This window comes from Triticum aestivum, chromosome 3D (genome assembly GCF_018294505.1).
Source record: "Triticum aestivum cultivar Chinese Spring chromosome 3D, IWGSC CS RefSeq v2.1, whole genome shotgun sequence".
NCBI lineage: Eukaryota > Viridiplantae > Streptophyta > Magnoliopsida > Poales > Poaceae > Triticum > Triticum aestivum.
Genome location: NC_057802.1, coordinates 430970288 through 430983429, shown reverse-complemented (window position 1 = coordinate 430983429; position 13142 = coordinate 430970288).

Below are 13142 nucleotides of genomic sequence, written 5' to 3'. Positions count from 1 at the left end.
GTGTGCGATGCAATAATCGCAAACGATGCTTTATGAAAACCGCCAGAAATGTATAAAATGTTTGCGATGATGGATGCATCAAACATGGTTCAGGTTTTAGTTGCGTGTGCGATGAAGGGCATACGGTTCAGTTCAATTAACTATTTGCGATGAGGAGGAACAAAAGAAATGGGCAGCTAGATGAAGACGTGTGCGATACACAGCATACGGTTCACTCGGATGAACTGTTTGTGATTAGGCAACACAAAAGAAACGGCCAACCAGATCAAGGTGTGTGCGATATACGCATGCTCACTCGGCCCTTGTCGTCAGTGTGTGACCTCTGTGGCAACCGTTCGCTCCCCAGGCGCTTCTTCGTGTACCGTGGCAACCGTCCACCGCCTCGTCGCCTTTCCCTCTCGATTTGGAACTGCTGTCGCACGCTCTTCCTCCCTCCTCCATTCGCCTTAACCCTTCCTTCTGCCATTGTTCGATCATCTTCTCCATGGAGGGAACAGGCCGGAAACGACCCCGTTATTCTTGCCCCGATCTGAATGATGACGCGGTGGAGGAACTCATTGATCGTTGCGATGTCATCACCTCGGCTAGCATGGCAGGTTCATTCAAGGCCATTCTCGACTCAACTAATAACATCATTACAAGGAACCCAAGGGTCCAGGAGCGGTTTGATCTCCCCTATCTTATTCGCCGTGACCCTACTGACTAGCGCTGGGACGAGGGAAGCCTCGCCTTGTGCAAGTTGATGCCGTTTGATAATGATACGTATGATGTTAAGATGCCATCGCTTGAGGGCAAGGCTTGGGCAGGCGCAAATGGAGATTGGGTTGATTACATTGGGTACAACTGTGAGTGGGAACTTGTGAATGTGTACACTCGTCACCGGGTTCCACTTCCAAAAATCTCAGACGACTGCCCATAGGTTGAGTACACCAGTATTCTACGTGAGTTCAAATATGATCATGGTGACTGTTGTCTACGGAAGATAGCAATTTGTCGAGTTCCCAGCCGCTATTGGGATTACTCGAACTATGAAGTTATTGCTATCTTCGACAAGCTTGTTACCTTCCTTACTTCCACGCCTCGATGGATATTGCTCAAAAATCAATTTCTGTACACGGATGAGTACTGTGACACAATTCAATACAAGGGTCTTATGTTTGCTGCCACCACTCGTGGCACTATTTTTGCATGGAATCATCATGCTTTCGGTACGTTTGTCTTCCACCGTAATTATAATTGTTTCATCCACATGCATGCGGGTTAGCTAGTTTCCCTTTACTAATTAATTAACCTTCTTGTGTTTCCAAGGTCCTGTGAACATTCCACCACCTATACTTTTAAATTTTTATAACCAAGGGGGAGATGACGATGCTGATGATCACGAGCATGAGGATGAGCTAGACCCATATACTCAGTGGCGCCTGGCAACTTATTCTGATGGATCACCTCTTCTTCTTGTCTGTATACATGGCACTGCTGATGTTACTAAGGAAGCAGGTGTTGTCTCGCATGGTCGCACTCTCCGGACCTATTCCAACATCCGTTGTAGGGTGTTCGGGATGGATACTAGTGTACTAGCGCCAACACCTTCTCCCTGGTTCAGTATTGAAAGTGTTGGAGGAAACTCGCTCTTCCTTGGACAAAACTATCCAATGATGGTGGAATGCGATCCAGCTGCTGTTGACACAACGTTGCTACCATTTATGAGAAGCAATTGTATCTATACCTCGTACATTGCTATGCTTCCCTACCGTCCCAATATGGGTCCTGACTGTCGGATTTCGGGTTCCGGCAAAACCCTTAAGGTTCGAACTATGGGGTGCGCACGAAGATCTCTCCTCCCCCTAGCTCACACGCTCTCCACGACCTCAAAGCTCACCACGTCGAACTCGCAGAACAAGGGACACATGATTGATACTGGTTCGGGCCACCGATGTGGTGTAATACCCTACTCCAGTGTGGTGTGGTGGATTGCCTCTTGGGCTGAGGATGAACAAGTACAAGGGAAGAACAACCTCCGGAGGAGAGGTGTTCTTGAGCTCGCTGAGCTTGTGTGGTTGAGGATGAGCTGAAATGGTCCCGGACCAGTTGCCTCCTACTGCGGTGGCTAGTCCTATTTATAGAGGCCCCGGTCCTCTTCCCAAATGTAGGCGGGAAGGGATCCAACAATGGCCAAATTTGAAGGGAGACAACTAGACAAGTTATCCTGACTAAAGGTGGTCTTCGCCTGCTAAAAGCTCTGGTGGTGACGCCGTCCTGGGCTCCAGGGTGACCTCCGTCCTGCTGGTCTTGGTCTCGTTGCACCGATATGGAAACCTTTGCTTGATGCCTCGGGACTCCTCGCCTGCGCTTGCCTCTTTAGCACCAAAGAGGAAACGAGTACACTGCGCGCCTAGCGCCCGCCTAGCATTGGTCGTTATGGCTTGCGTCACAGGGACCTCGCGAGGTGCCCCTTGCCTTGATCTCTCCGCCCCTCGCGAGCCAGCCTAGTGAGGCCACCCCCGAGGAGGTCTTGCGTAGTCTGCCTCGCGAGGCTTGGCCCCTCGCGAGGGTCTTGAGTGTTTGCTGGTGAAGATGGGCCGTACAGGGCCGCTGGTGAAGCCACGCCGTGGGACCGAGGCAGGCATGTCTAGGACCCCGTTCCCAGGACACCGGCAGTAGCCCCCGGGAACAAGGCGCGCTCGGACTTGGCCTCGAGGCGAAGCCAAGGGGCAAGTGCGGAGCACCGCGGGCCCCAACAGCCTGCGGCCTCGGTTGATGCGTGGCGATTTATGGGACATTGGCGTCTCCGCTTCCCCATGCTGCCTCGGCAATTGCCTGACTTGACGAGTCCCTGATGCATGCAGAGAAACCATCATTACCTGTGATCGTGGGGGTCGCCGGTTTGCCTTCTCCTTTTATAAATGAGGAGGGGGGCGGAGCCCCCATCGCGCATCTCTTCCCGTTCCTCTTGCTTCTTCTCCCTTGCTTCATTGCTAGGAGCAACACCCATGGCGCCAATACGGAGATTCTCGGCCACAGAGAAGGGAAAAACCCCCCGCGACGAGCCCGGGCCGCTCCCACCGAAGAAGAGGCTGGACCACCGCCGTGACGTAGTCGTGAGGCCGGAGGTATCGAGGCCTTGGTGGAGCGGCCTCCCCCCAGGTATCCGCTGCCTTTGTATGCCCAGGCCTAGGGCTCCGGAGGCAGAGGCAGTGACCAGCGCCGTCCACGTCGCGGCCGTGGTCGCCGCGCCGTGATGGCGCGCGCCGTCGCCCCAGGAACCCACGCCGAGGGCTCCTCACGCGAGCTTGTGATGTGGGCGGCGATGCCTCTGCGCACTTGGATTCACTTCCCGCAGTTCTTCTCCGCCGAGATGCCGCCGAGGGCCCCCCTCGAGCTATGGCTACAACACGCCGACTACGACACCCCGACGACTGGACGGAGGTTGACGTCGTTTCCTCGGGCAAGATCTTCATGACCCGCGGCTGGGGTGAGGTCGCCCGAGTTTTCCGTACGGAGGTCACCCTCGCCATCCACTTCGAGTACGATGGCGCCTCCACGATGTCCTTCAAGGTCTTCGACGCGGAAGGCCGCCGCTTGGAGTGCTGTCCTGAGGAGGGCCGTTGGGACGGTGCTGCGGCAGGAGCCAGGCCTACCGCTGGCCTCACCGGCGGTTCCTCCGGCAGCAGCAGCGGCGCTTGGGAGTCCAGTGACTCTCCCAAGCACCAGAGACTCCAGAGACGGGCGACGACAGCTACGTGCCCCTGAGCTCTCGTCGGGCCCGGAGCAAGGCCGCAGCGTCCGGCCGCCGCTGATCTGGATGTGGTTGGTGCCGGCCTCCCGTGGCCCACTGTTGATGATGGCATCGGCGGCGCTGGCGCGTGTAGATAGGGCTCCTAGAAACCTCCTTCTTTTGTTCCCTGCGAGGAATCGTAACGGACCCCGTGGGGGCCGTGTGAAGGGTCTGTAATGCCTTTTGTTGATATCATTCCTATTATGAAGATTTATGAATGCACGTCCTCCTCCGGCTCGATCTCCCCTTTCCAGCCTCGCGATAGCTCTGTGCTCTACGCTGATAGGTCACGGTCCCCAGGCATGCTGCAACCGTCACTGGTATGCCAGGTCGTGATGCCGTGGTCAAGGCCAAGAGGTGAGAGGCCCAAGGTCTAGTAAGAGCTCCTAAGGCGCGATGCTCAAGAGGTCCCCTTTAGCGCGCAAGCAGCTACCTAGAGGTAGGAAAGGGAGGCAACGTCGCCGCAACAAGGCTGCAGCAAGTGGGAGCCATATGTCGTAGCGCTTGGCCGACCCGGGCGCGAAACTTATCTTAGCGGTTCGGAGTCAATTCCTTGTGCAGCGCCATACTTGTACGTCAATGGCCGCAGTGTAGCTGGGTTAGGCCTGTGCGGACCTCCTTCTCTCTCCTATGCTCTTCTGTGTGCTCTACATCCTCAGGTCTCGGCCCTCGAGCGAGCTCAGCGGCCGCTGGAATGCCAGGTCGCGATGCCGTGGACAAGGCCAGGGGGTGAGGGCTGGAGAGCCAGTAAGAGCTCCTGAGGCGCGATGCTCAGGAGCTCCCCTTTTAACGCGCAAGCGAATCGCCAGTGAAGAGAAGGAGGCGGCAGCACCGCCTGCCATCGTCCTCAGGGGGTTCCTGCAGGTTAGTGCGAGGAGGGATACAGATTGTGACCGCGCTTCCCGTCTTGCCACTGGTCGTTCCGCAAGGAGATGAAGGCACTGAGGGCCTGGTGAGGTGACGTGCGCGGGGCGCGCCGCGAGTCAGAGCTCAACCACTTAGATTTGTCAGCGTTGCAGGGACGGGCCCGAGCACAAGCGCCGTGCTAGCATGAGTGGTCCTCGTTACGGGATGAGCGAGGGGCCGATTGGTGACGCCAGTGGTCACGATGGGTGGCAGTTAAGCAGGTGATAACCATAGATAATTCATGCAAGGAAGCAAGCTAGCTTAGATAGATGCGAGAACAATACATGCCACTGGGATGGACCCGAGCGGCTTGGGGATTATGCAGCCCGAGGGGCGCCCCCAGTAGAGTAAGCTAAAGATGCAAAAGGATACATGCCGCAGGGGCAGGACCGTGCGACCTGGGAATAACGCAGCCCGAGGTGCGCTCCCAGCTGAATAAACTTGGAAAATGTCACCTGGTTCCGTTGTCGAAGGGGTGTTGAGGTAGCTGAAAATGCGTGATGAAGGAGTCGCTCCTCATGAGCCATCAGGGCCCCGAGCCTCGGGAGGCTCTGGGGGTTCAGGTGGTTCCTTGAGGACCGTCTCCATCTCCACCAGGACTGCGTGATGCCTGGCCTCCTGAGCCGCCAGGATGCTCTGTAGGTTGCGCTGGAAGGCGGCTGCCACGCTCGGCAGACCAAATGGCATGCGAACATAGCTATGAGGTGGGCCCTCACAACGCCTGACACGCGAAGGCCAAAAGCACTCCTGAGTTGCGGCCCAGTTGAGCCCTGGGATGTCGACGCAGATGCGCAGCCCGCCACCCTCGCCAGGATGGGGAGCTGCGCCAGGTAGGCGGCGGTCGCCGCGCATGGTCCTTGCTTCTTGAAGCTCCTGGGTGGCCTTAACGATGAACTCCTAAGCGCCGGGCGCTCCTCGCCTGGTGCTCTCCTGAGGGAAACGTGCCGCAAAGCACGCCTCCACGTGGTGCCCGAGCGCCTCCCTCGTGATGTTGGCTAAGTCGGAGGCCCTCCAGAAGAGAGCCCCCGAGCCCAGCCTGAGGAGGGCGCTGGGCGCGCCTTCCTATGCGGTGGAGGGAGGCGCCCCAGGTGCGGGCGCTGATCTTGAGGCGGTGCTGCTAGAGACACCGCCCCGTGAGGCCCTGTGCGGAGTAGCTTCTTCTTCTTCTTGGGTCGGCCTTAGGGGGGTACTGCGGGCCCTCACTGTCAGGGTCTTCAATTGCTACGGCTTGGAAGGCGCGCTCCAGGGAGCACACCGCATCTCTCTCTTTGCAGGGGACCGTGATGATTCCGCTGCTTCCTGGCATCTTGAGGATGTTGTAGCCTTGGTGGGTCACTGCCATGAACTTGGCTAATGCTGGGTACCCAAGGATGGCGTTGTACGGCAGACGGATGTGCATTTCTTCTGAGGGGAGCCCCTCATGAGCTCACGAGATTTTGGTTTCCAGAGGGGTCCGCCGGTCCACCCGAGAGGGCCTCGCGAGAAGCAAGCGCCAGTAATGGCGAGGTGCGCGCATAGTGCGTGCGTGCACGCCGCTGCCAGCCCCCGCCCGCGAGGTGCTCGGAAGGGGGGGAGATAGCGGGCGCAAATCTCAAACAAAACACGAATCCAGAAACTCACAAAATCAACTTGAACGAGAAAGGATGCCCCCACGATTGCCAATGGAAATACAACTTCAAATTCAAGATCAAAGGCTGCAAATTTGAGCTACAGAAAAGAGGTCAAAAAGCAAATGGCCGCGTCTGGCACCTAGCTAGTCTTCTTGTTTTCCCATCAGCGCGGAGCTAAGTGCTTTCACTGGCTGTGAGCATAGTCATTGGGGGACAGTGTCGACGGCCAGCGCGGAGCATGGTGCTTCCACTAGGACATGGGCGGGAGCCCCTGAGGCCCGAGGGCGGCACTCCGGAGACTCCGCGGCATGTATAGTCCCACTCATTATTACGTGAGAGTGTCACGAGCGGAGACCTTCACAGGCGTGAGCCTTGCTTCATATCGCCAGACGTGGGCCCCGCCTTGCACCGCCTGCGACCACCGTTGGGGCGTCCGGAAACCAGGACGATGCCAAGGGGCAAAGGGGAAGCTAGCGGCGCCCTCGGCGATCACGGGCCCTCTGCCGGGGGGAAGGCTTGCCAGCGCCTCCCCGGCAGAGGACCTACCTCCGGGCGACGCGTTGCTCCATGTGACGCGGGGAAGGGCCTTGCTCCTGGCTCCTCCCATGCAGCCCCCAGTGCGCTTCCCCTGGTGGAAGGGGGCTGCCGTGCTGGGGCTGTCGTCTGCCGCTATGACCTGATTCACTTGCGACCCATGGTTAGCATAAGCCTGCTCCTGAGAGATTAGTGGTACCCTATAGCTGTTGTCGCCAGCGTGGTTGGCAAGGCTCCCGGGTGGCTCCTGGAAGGCCTCAACTTCCAACGTCTCCTCTTCCCAACCCGGCTCGAGGAACGAGCCGGGGTCATCTTCTGGCGTGTACTCCTGGTCCATCATGCGGGGCACATAGGCCTCCGGAGCCGTCGCCTCGGAAACCTCGCTGAAGTGCCCTGCGCTCCATGTCGCCCGGCCCGGCGCGCCGCTCTGAGGATGGTAGGGTGGCATCCTGCCGGGGCCGTGGGTGGGAATGTTCACGCCTGCGCCCATCGAAGGAGGCACAAGTGCGGTTGGGTGTCCGGCGCCGCTGGCCGCGCCGACGCCGACGAAACCTCATGGTGCGCCTGGGGGTACGCGGGCATGGCGAGGCCCACCGTGCAATCCGGCTGCAGCCTGAGGTGTAAGCAAAGAGCAGAAAGGTGGTGCACCCCTGGCTGCGGCGTCCAACAGCTCGGCAACGCGCTCCAGCAATGCATCTCGGCCGCCCTCCGCCAGCCGGCACCGCAGCAGCTCCCGCGCCACTGTGAGCGCGGCCCTCATGTTCGCTTGTTCTCGCCGGGTGTGCGGCGCCGTCACCACGGCGTAGCTTGAGACCCTTGCGGCGGCGCGCGCGCGCCGCGGGTAAGGGTGGACGGCGTCGGACCACCCCGCTCGCGCCACGTGGCGTCTGGCGGTGCGCGTGCCGGCTGGAGCACGGAGTTGAGGTCTTCTTGGGCGGACGACGCCGCCCGGGCTGGCCAAGCTGCCCAGTGGTCGGCGTTGGCCCTCAGGTCGCCGGACATCGGCGATGCAGAGTGCTGGCGGGTCTGGTAATGGAAGAGAGGCTTCGGCGCACCCCTACCTGGCGCGCCAAATGTCGGATTTCAGGTTCCGGCAAAGCCCTTAAGGTTCGAACTCTGGGGTGCGCACGAAGATCTCCCTCCCTAGCTCACACGCTCTCCACGATCTCCAAGCTCAGCACGTTGAACTCGCAGAAAAAGGGACACAGGGTTTATACTGGTTCGGGCCACCAATGTGGTGTAATACCCTACTCCAGTGTGGTGTGGTGGATTGCCTCTTGGGCTGAGGATGAACAAGTACAAGGGAAAAACAACCTCCGGAGGAGAGGTGTTCTTGAGCTCGGTGAGCTTGTGTGGTTGAGGATGATCTGAAATGGTCCCAGATTAGTTGCCTCCTACGATGGTGGCTAGTCCTATTTATAGAGGCCCCGGTCCTCTTCCCAAATGTAGGCGGGAAGGGATCCAACAATGGCCAAATTTGAAGGGATGCAACTAGTACAAGTTATCCTGACTAAAGGTGGTCTTCGCCTGCCAAAGGCTCTGGTGGTGACGTTGTCCCGAGCTCCACGGTGACCTCCGTCCTGCCGTCGTGCTGATCTTGGTCTCGTTCGCTAGTAGAAAAAGGGTCAAATGTTCAGCTCATTAGTCCCGGTTTGAATTTGAGCCGGCACTAATGTGTCCATTAGTGCCGGTTCCAACGGCTAGGCAGGCCACTCTTATTAGTACCGGTTCTTGCCGAACTTTTAGCACCGGTTCGTGCCACGAATCGGTACTAAAGAGAGTGGTGGTAGGATGTTGTCAGTCTGGGGCCCCTCCAGCACCTTTAGTACCGGTTCCTGGTACGAACCGGTGCTAAAAGTCGTCCTACATAAACCCTTCGTCCACCCGAGCTCGCTTCTTCCCCCTTTACCCTCTCCTCTGTTCTTCCCTTCCTCTCGAGCTCTGTCGGTGTTCTGGGAACGGGGGTCACCAGACTTGCCTGCCTGCGGCCCACGGCATGGCTGTGCTAGCAGGTCTGTACGACCCATCTTCATCAACAAGGCGTTCAAGACCCTCGCGAGGCGGACGACACGAGACCTCCTCAGGAGCGGCCTCACCAGGTTGGCTCGCGAGGAGCAGAGAGATCAAGGCAGGGCAAACCTCACGAGGTTCTCATGACGTGAGCCATGACGATCGAGACCAGGCGGGCGCCAGCGTGCAGTGTCCTTGTTTCCCCTTTGGTGTTAGGGAAGCAAGTGCAAGCGCGGAGTACCGAGCCATCAAGCAAAGGTTTCCATATCGGTGCAACAAGACCAAGACCAACAGGACGGCAAGACGGAGGTCACCATGGAGCCCTAGGCGGCATCACCACCAGAGCCTTTCGCAGGCGAAGACTGCTTTTGTCAGGATAAGCTGTACTAGCTGTCCCCTTTCAAATTGGCCGTTGTTGGCTCCCTTCCCACTCAATATTTGGGGAGAGGACCAGGGCCTATATAAGTAGAACTAGCCACCACCGTAGAGGGGGCATCTCACCTAGACCCGAGCTCATAGGAGGCATTTTATCTTGAGCCAACCCTTAGCCACACACCGAGCACAAGAATACCTCAACCTCAGAATGCTGTTCTTCCCCTTGTACTGTTCATCATCAGCCCAAGAGGCAATCCACCACCACCACACTGTAGTAGGGTATTACACCACAACGGTGTCCCGAACCAGTATTAATCTTGTGTCTTTTGTGTTGTGAGTTCGTCGAGTACGACCGCGAGATCTTAGCAAACCTAGGGCGTGGAATGGTAAGAGGGAAAGAACTTCGCACGCACCCCAGAGTTTGAACCTTAAGGGTTTTGTCGGAACCCGTGATCCGACATTTGGCGCGCCAGGTAGGGGTGCGCCGTAGCTTTCCTTCCGTCGATCTGCGCTCCATCGCCGCCGCACCCCGCCCGCATGGCAGGCGCCTCGCTCCCAGCTCCGACGGCAGGCGCTGATGACGGGGCCAGTGGGCTCCGAGCCCTGGCCCCTGCCTTGCGGCAGGTGCGATGGCCGCCCAAGTTCAAGCCGGAGATGCCGCCGCGCTACCATGGCGCGGTGTACCCGTTGGCTTTCCTGCTGGCATATGAGGAGGCCGTCCTCGAAGCCGGGGGCGACGACAAGGTCATGGCCATCTGGCTTCCCATGGCCCTCGCTGGCGAGCCGCAGGCCTGGCTGCTCAACCTCCCCGGATCCACAGTGGCGTCTTGGGAGGAGCTGTGCGGTCTTTTCACTTCGCGCTATGCGGTGCCAGCGCACTTCGCAGTCGCGGCCCTGCTAGGCGGCTCTCAAGCACCACCTTCAGATCGCCATATCAAGCCATTCCTTTTTTTGAATATTTACTGTGAGGCAAAGCCCCACAGCCCTTTATTAGATAAAGTACCACTGTACAAGTAAAACAGACTATACAAAGAAGAAAAACAAAAGGGGAAAGAGTCTACCTATTTGCTAACTAACTGTACTTGCTTTACAACAAAGAAGCAATCCAAGCCAAAAGCTTTGGCTTGTTACAGTCCTTCACCCTGTGAGCAAGCAAAGAAATATCATGGATGAAATTACACTTCCAAGCACTGAAAGTAGCTCTCTCAGCTCTGAAAGTTCTGCCATTTCGCATAATCCAAATATTCCATGCTGCTGTTAGGATAACTTCAACGAAGAAAGGGTGTGTGAAGTTGGACCTGGCGTGCAGGAGACATTGCAGAATATCTGAGCCTCCAGACCAATCAATACCCAAATAGTTCCAGACCCTACAGCTGAAGGTGCAGTTAAAAAATAGATGTATCCTATTCTCATATGCCAGCTCACTGCAGATGAGGCAAAGATTGTCATCCTGGTTTGAGCGCCAGTGTCTCCTAACCAGCATATCCTTGGTGTTAAGTCTGTCAAAGAACAAAAGCCAGTCGAACACCTTGATCTTCATGGTGCACTTACTCAGCCAAAGCCATTTGCAGGGTTGTATTGTAGGCAAGTGGGAGTGCATGATCCTGTAAAAACTTTTCGCAGTGTACCCTCCTGATTGACCAGGCCATATCCAAACATCAGGTAAGGTGGGGTCTCTGTCTAACTGCATGATCCAACTTTCCAGTATGTGCAACTCAGCAGCAGCTTCATGAGAAAGGGGCAAATAAAACATGGAGAAAAGATCCTGGGATTGAAGAAATTCCCTCACAGAGATCCTGTCATTATTGACAAAAGAAAACAACCTTGGCAATCTCCAACAGAGGGGTCTAGCAGAGCCCCCAATGTGCCAGGAATTAGTCCAGAAAAGAGCAGAATCACCCATGTTGATGTGTACTGATGCAATAGCAGTGTAAGCCTCATGCAGCTTCAGAATATCTCTCCACCAGAAAGATCCAGCAGTAGCTGTTGCCTGTGGAACCCCATGATCATAGTAGCTATTCCATATCAGGGTCACCCAAGGAACATCAACCTTGTTATAGAATTTGTGAAGATGCTTGAGAAGCAGTCCTTTGTTCTGGATGTTCAGATTAATAATGCCCAAACCACCCTTATCTCTTGGCCTGCAAACGAGCTCCCAAGCAGCCAGAGACTGTTTTGGGACATCACTATTACCCCTCCAAAGGCATTGCCTGAAGATTCTGTCTAGTTGCTTAATGATCCCGGCTGGGATATTGAAGCTACACAGAAAGTATATTGGCAGAGAGGTCAGTACAGAGGTGAGAAGCTGCAAACGAGAACCTTGATTCAGCATAGAAGAGCTTGCAGTTAATCTCCTTTCAAGACTGTCAACTAAGGGCATGAGGTCAATGATCCTTGGCCTCGTAGTTCCCAAAGGCAATCCAAGATAAGTAAATGGAAGCTGGCCAATTTTACAACCAAGAATAGCAGCAAGTCTGTCAGCCTCCTCAGTAGTCATATTGAGGGGGATCATTGAGGATTTAGCAAAGTTGACCTTTAAACCAGTGGATTGTTGAAATGTAAGCAGCATATTCTTGAGGGCAACAAGCTCATCATCCTTAGCCGCAAGAAATAGGATCGTGTCATCCCCATATTGGATGATGGGAAAATCCCTGTCATGGGTCTGAAGAGGCAAAGAGAGTGTGCCAGACACCAGCATTTGATTGACCACAGATTGCAAAAGATCGGCTGCGATGACGAACAACAGAGGAGAGAGTGGATCACCCTGCCTGACGCCACACTTCCAAGCGCTCGGGGGCTCCGCCGGGCTGGGCTGCGCCTGAGGCCGACCTCACCTTCAGCTCAAAAGACCACCCCGTCACCACCGCCGGCTCGGGCAGGCTTCCGATGCTCTGCACGCCCACCATCTGCAACGTAGCCATCACCAAGACTCTCATCGACGGCGGCGCCGGCCTCAATTTGCTCTCCGTGGAGGCCTTCAGCCTTCTTCACGTGCCGCTCGAGCGGCACAGCCTCAGCAAGCCTTTCTCAGGAGTTGGTGGCGGCGCCACCCGTTGCCTGGGGCAGATCCGCCTCCCCGTCACCTTTGGCACGCGCGACAACTACCACACTGAGCTGGTCGATTTCGACATTGCCCGCATCGGCCTCCCATACAACGCCATCCTCGGGTACCCGGCGTTGGCCCAGTTCATGGCAGCGACCCATCCGGCCTACAACCTCATGAAGATGCCTGGAAGCAAGGGCGTCCTCACCGTCAAAGGGGATGCCAAGGAGGCCCTGGCAGCGCTCAAGCTCGCCCTCAAGACCGCCGCGGCGGTGCTGCCTACCGACGCAGGCATCTCCGAGCCCAAGGGAGCCGCACCAACCAAGAAGAAGCAGTTGTTCACGCAAGACAAGGCGGAAACCAAGCAGGTGCCGGTCAACGAGGACGGGTCCTCAGGAGCCACCTTTACCATATGTCTCGGCCTCGACCCAAGCCAAGAGGAAGCATTGGTGAAGTTCTTGCGCGCAAACAAGGATATATTCGCATGGGAGCCCAATCAGCTGGTGGGGGTCCTGAGAGAGGTGATTCAGCATCACTTAAGGGTATGCCCCAATGTGCGCCCTGTGAAGCAGCGGGCAAGATGGCAGTCCACGGAGAAGCAAGCCTTCATCGTCCAAGAGACGCGCAAGTTGGAGGCAACAGGTGCCATTCGGGAGGTTCGGTACCCCGAATGGTTGGCGAACCCCGTCGTAGTGCCGAAGAAAGGCGGGAAGGAGCGAATGTACATCGGCTTCACCAACCTCAACTAGGCCTGCCCCCAAGATCCATTCCCGCTTCCGCGCATCGACCATATCGTCGACTCCACCGCCGAGTGCGACCTGTTGTGCTTCCTGGATGTGTTTTCAGGGTATCACCAAATCAAGATGGCGGTAGAAGATGTAGAGAAGAC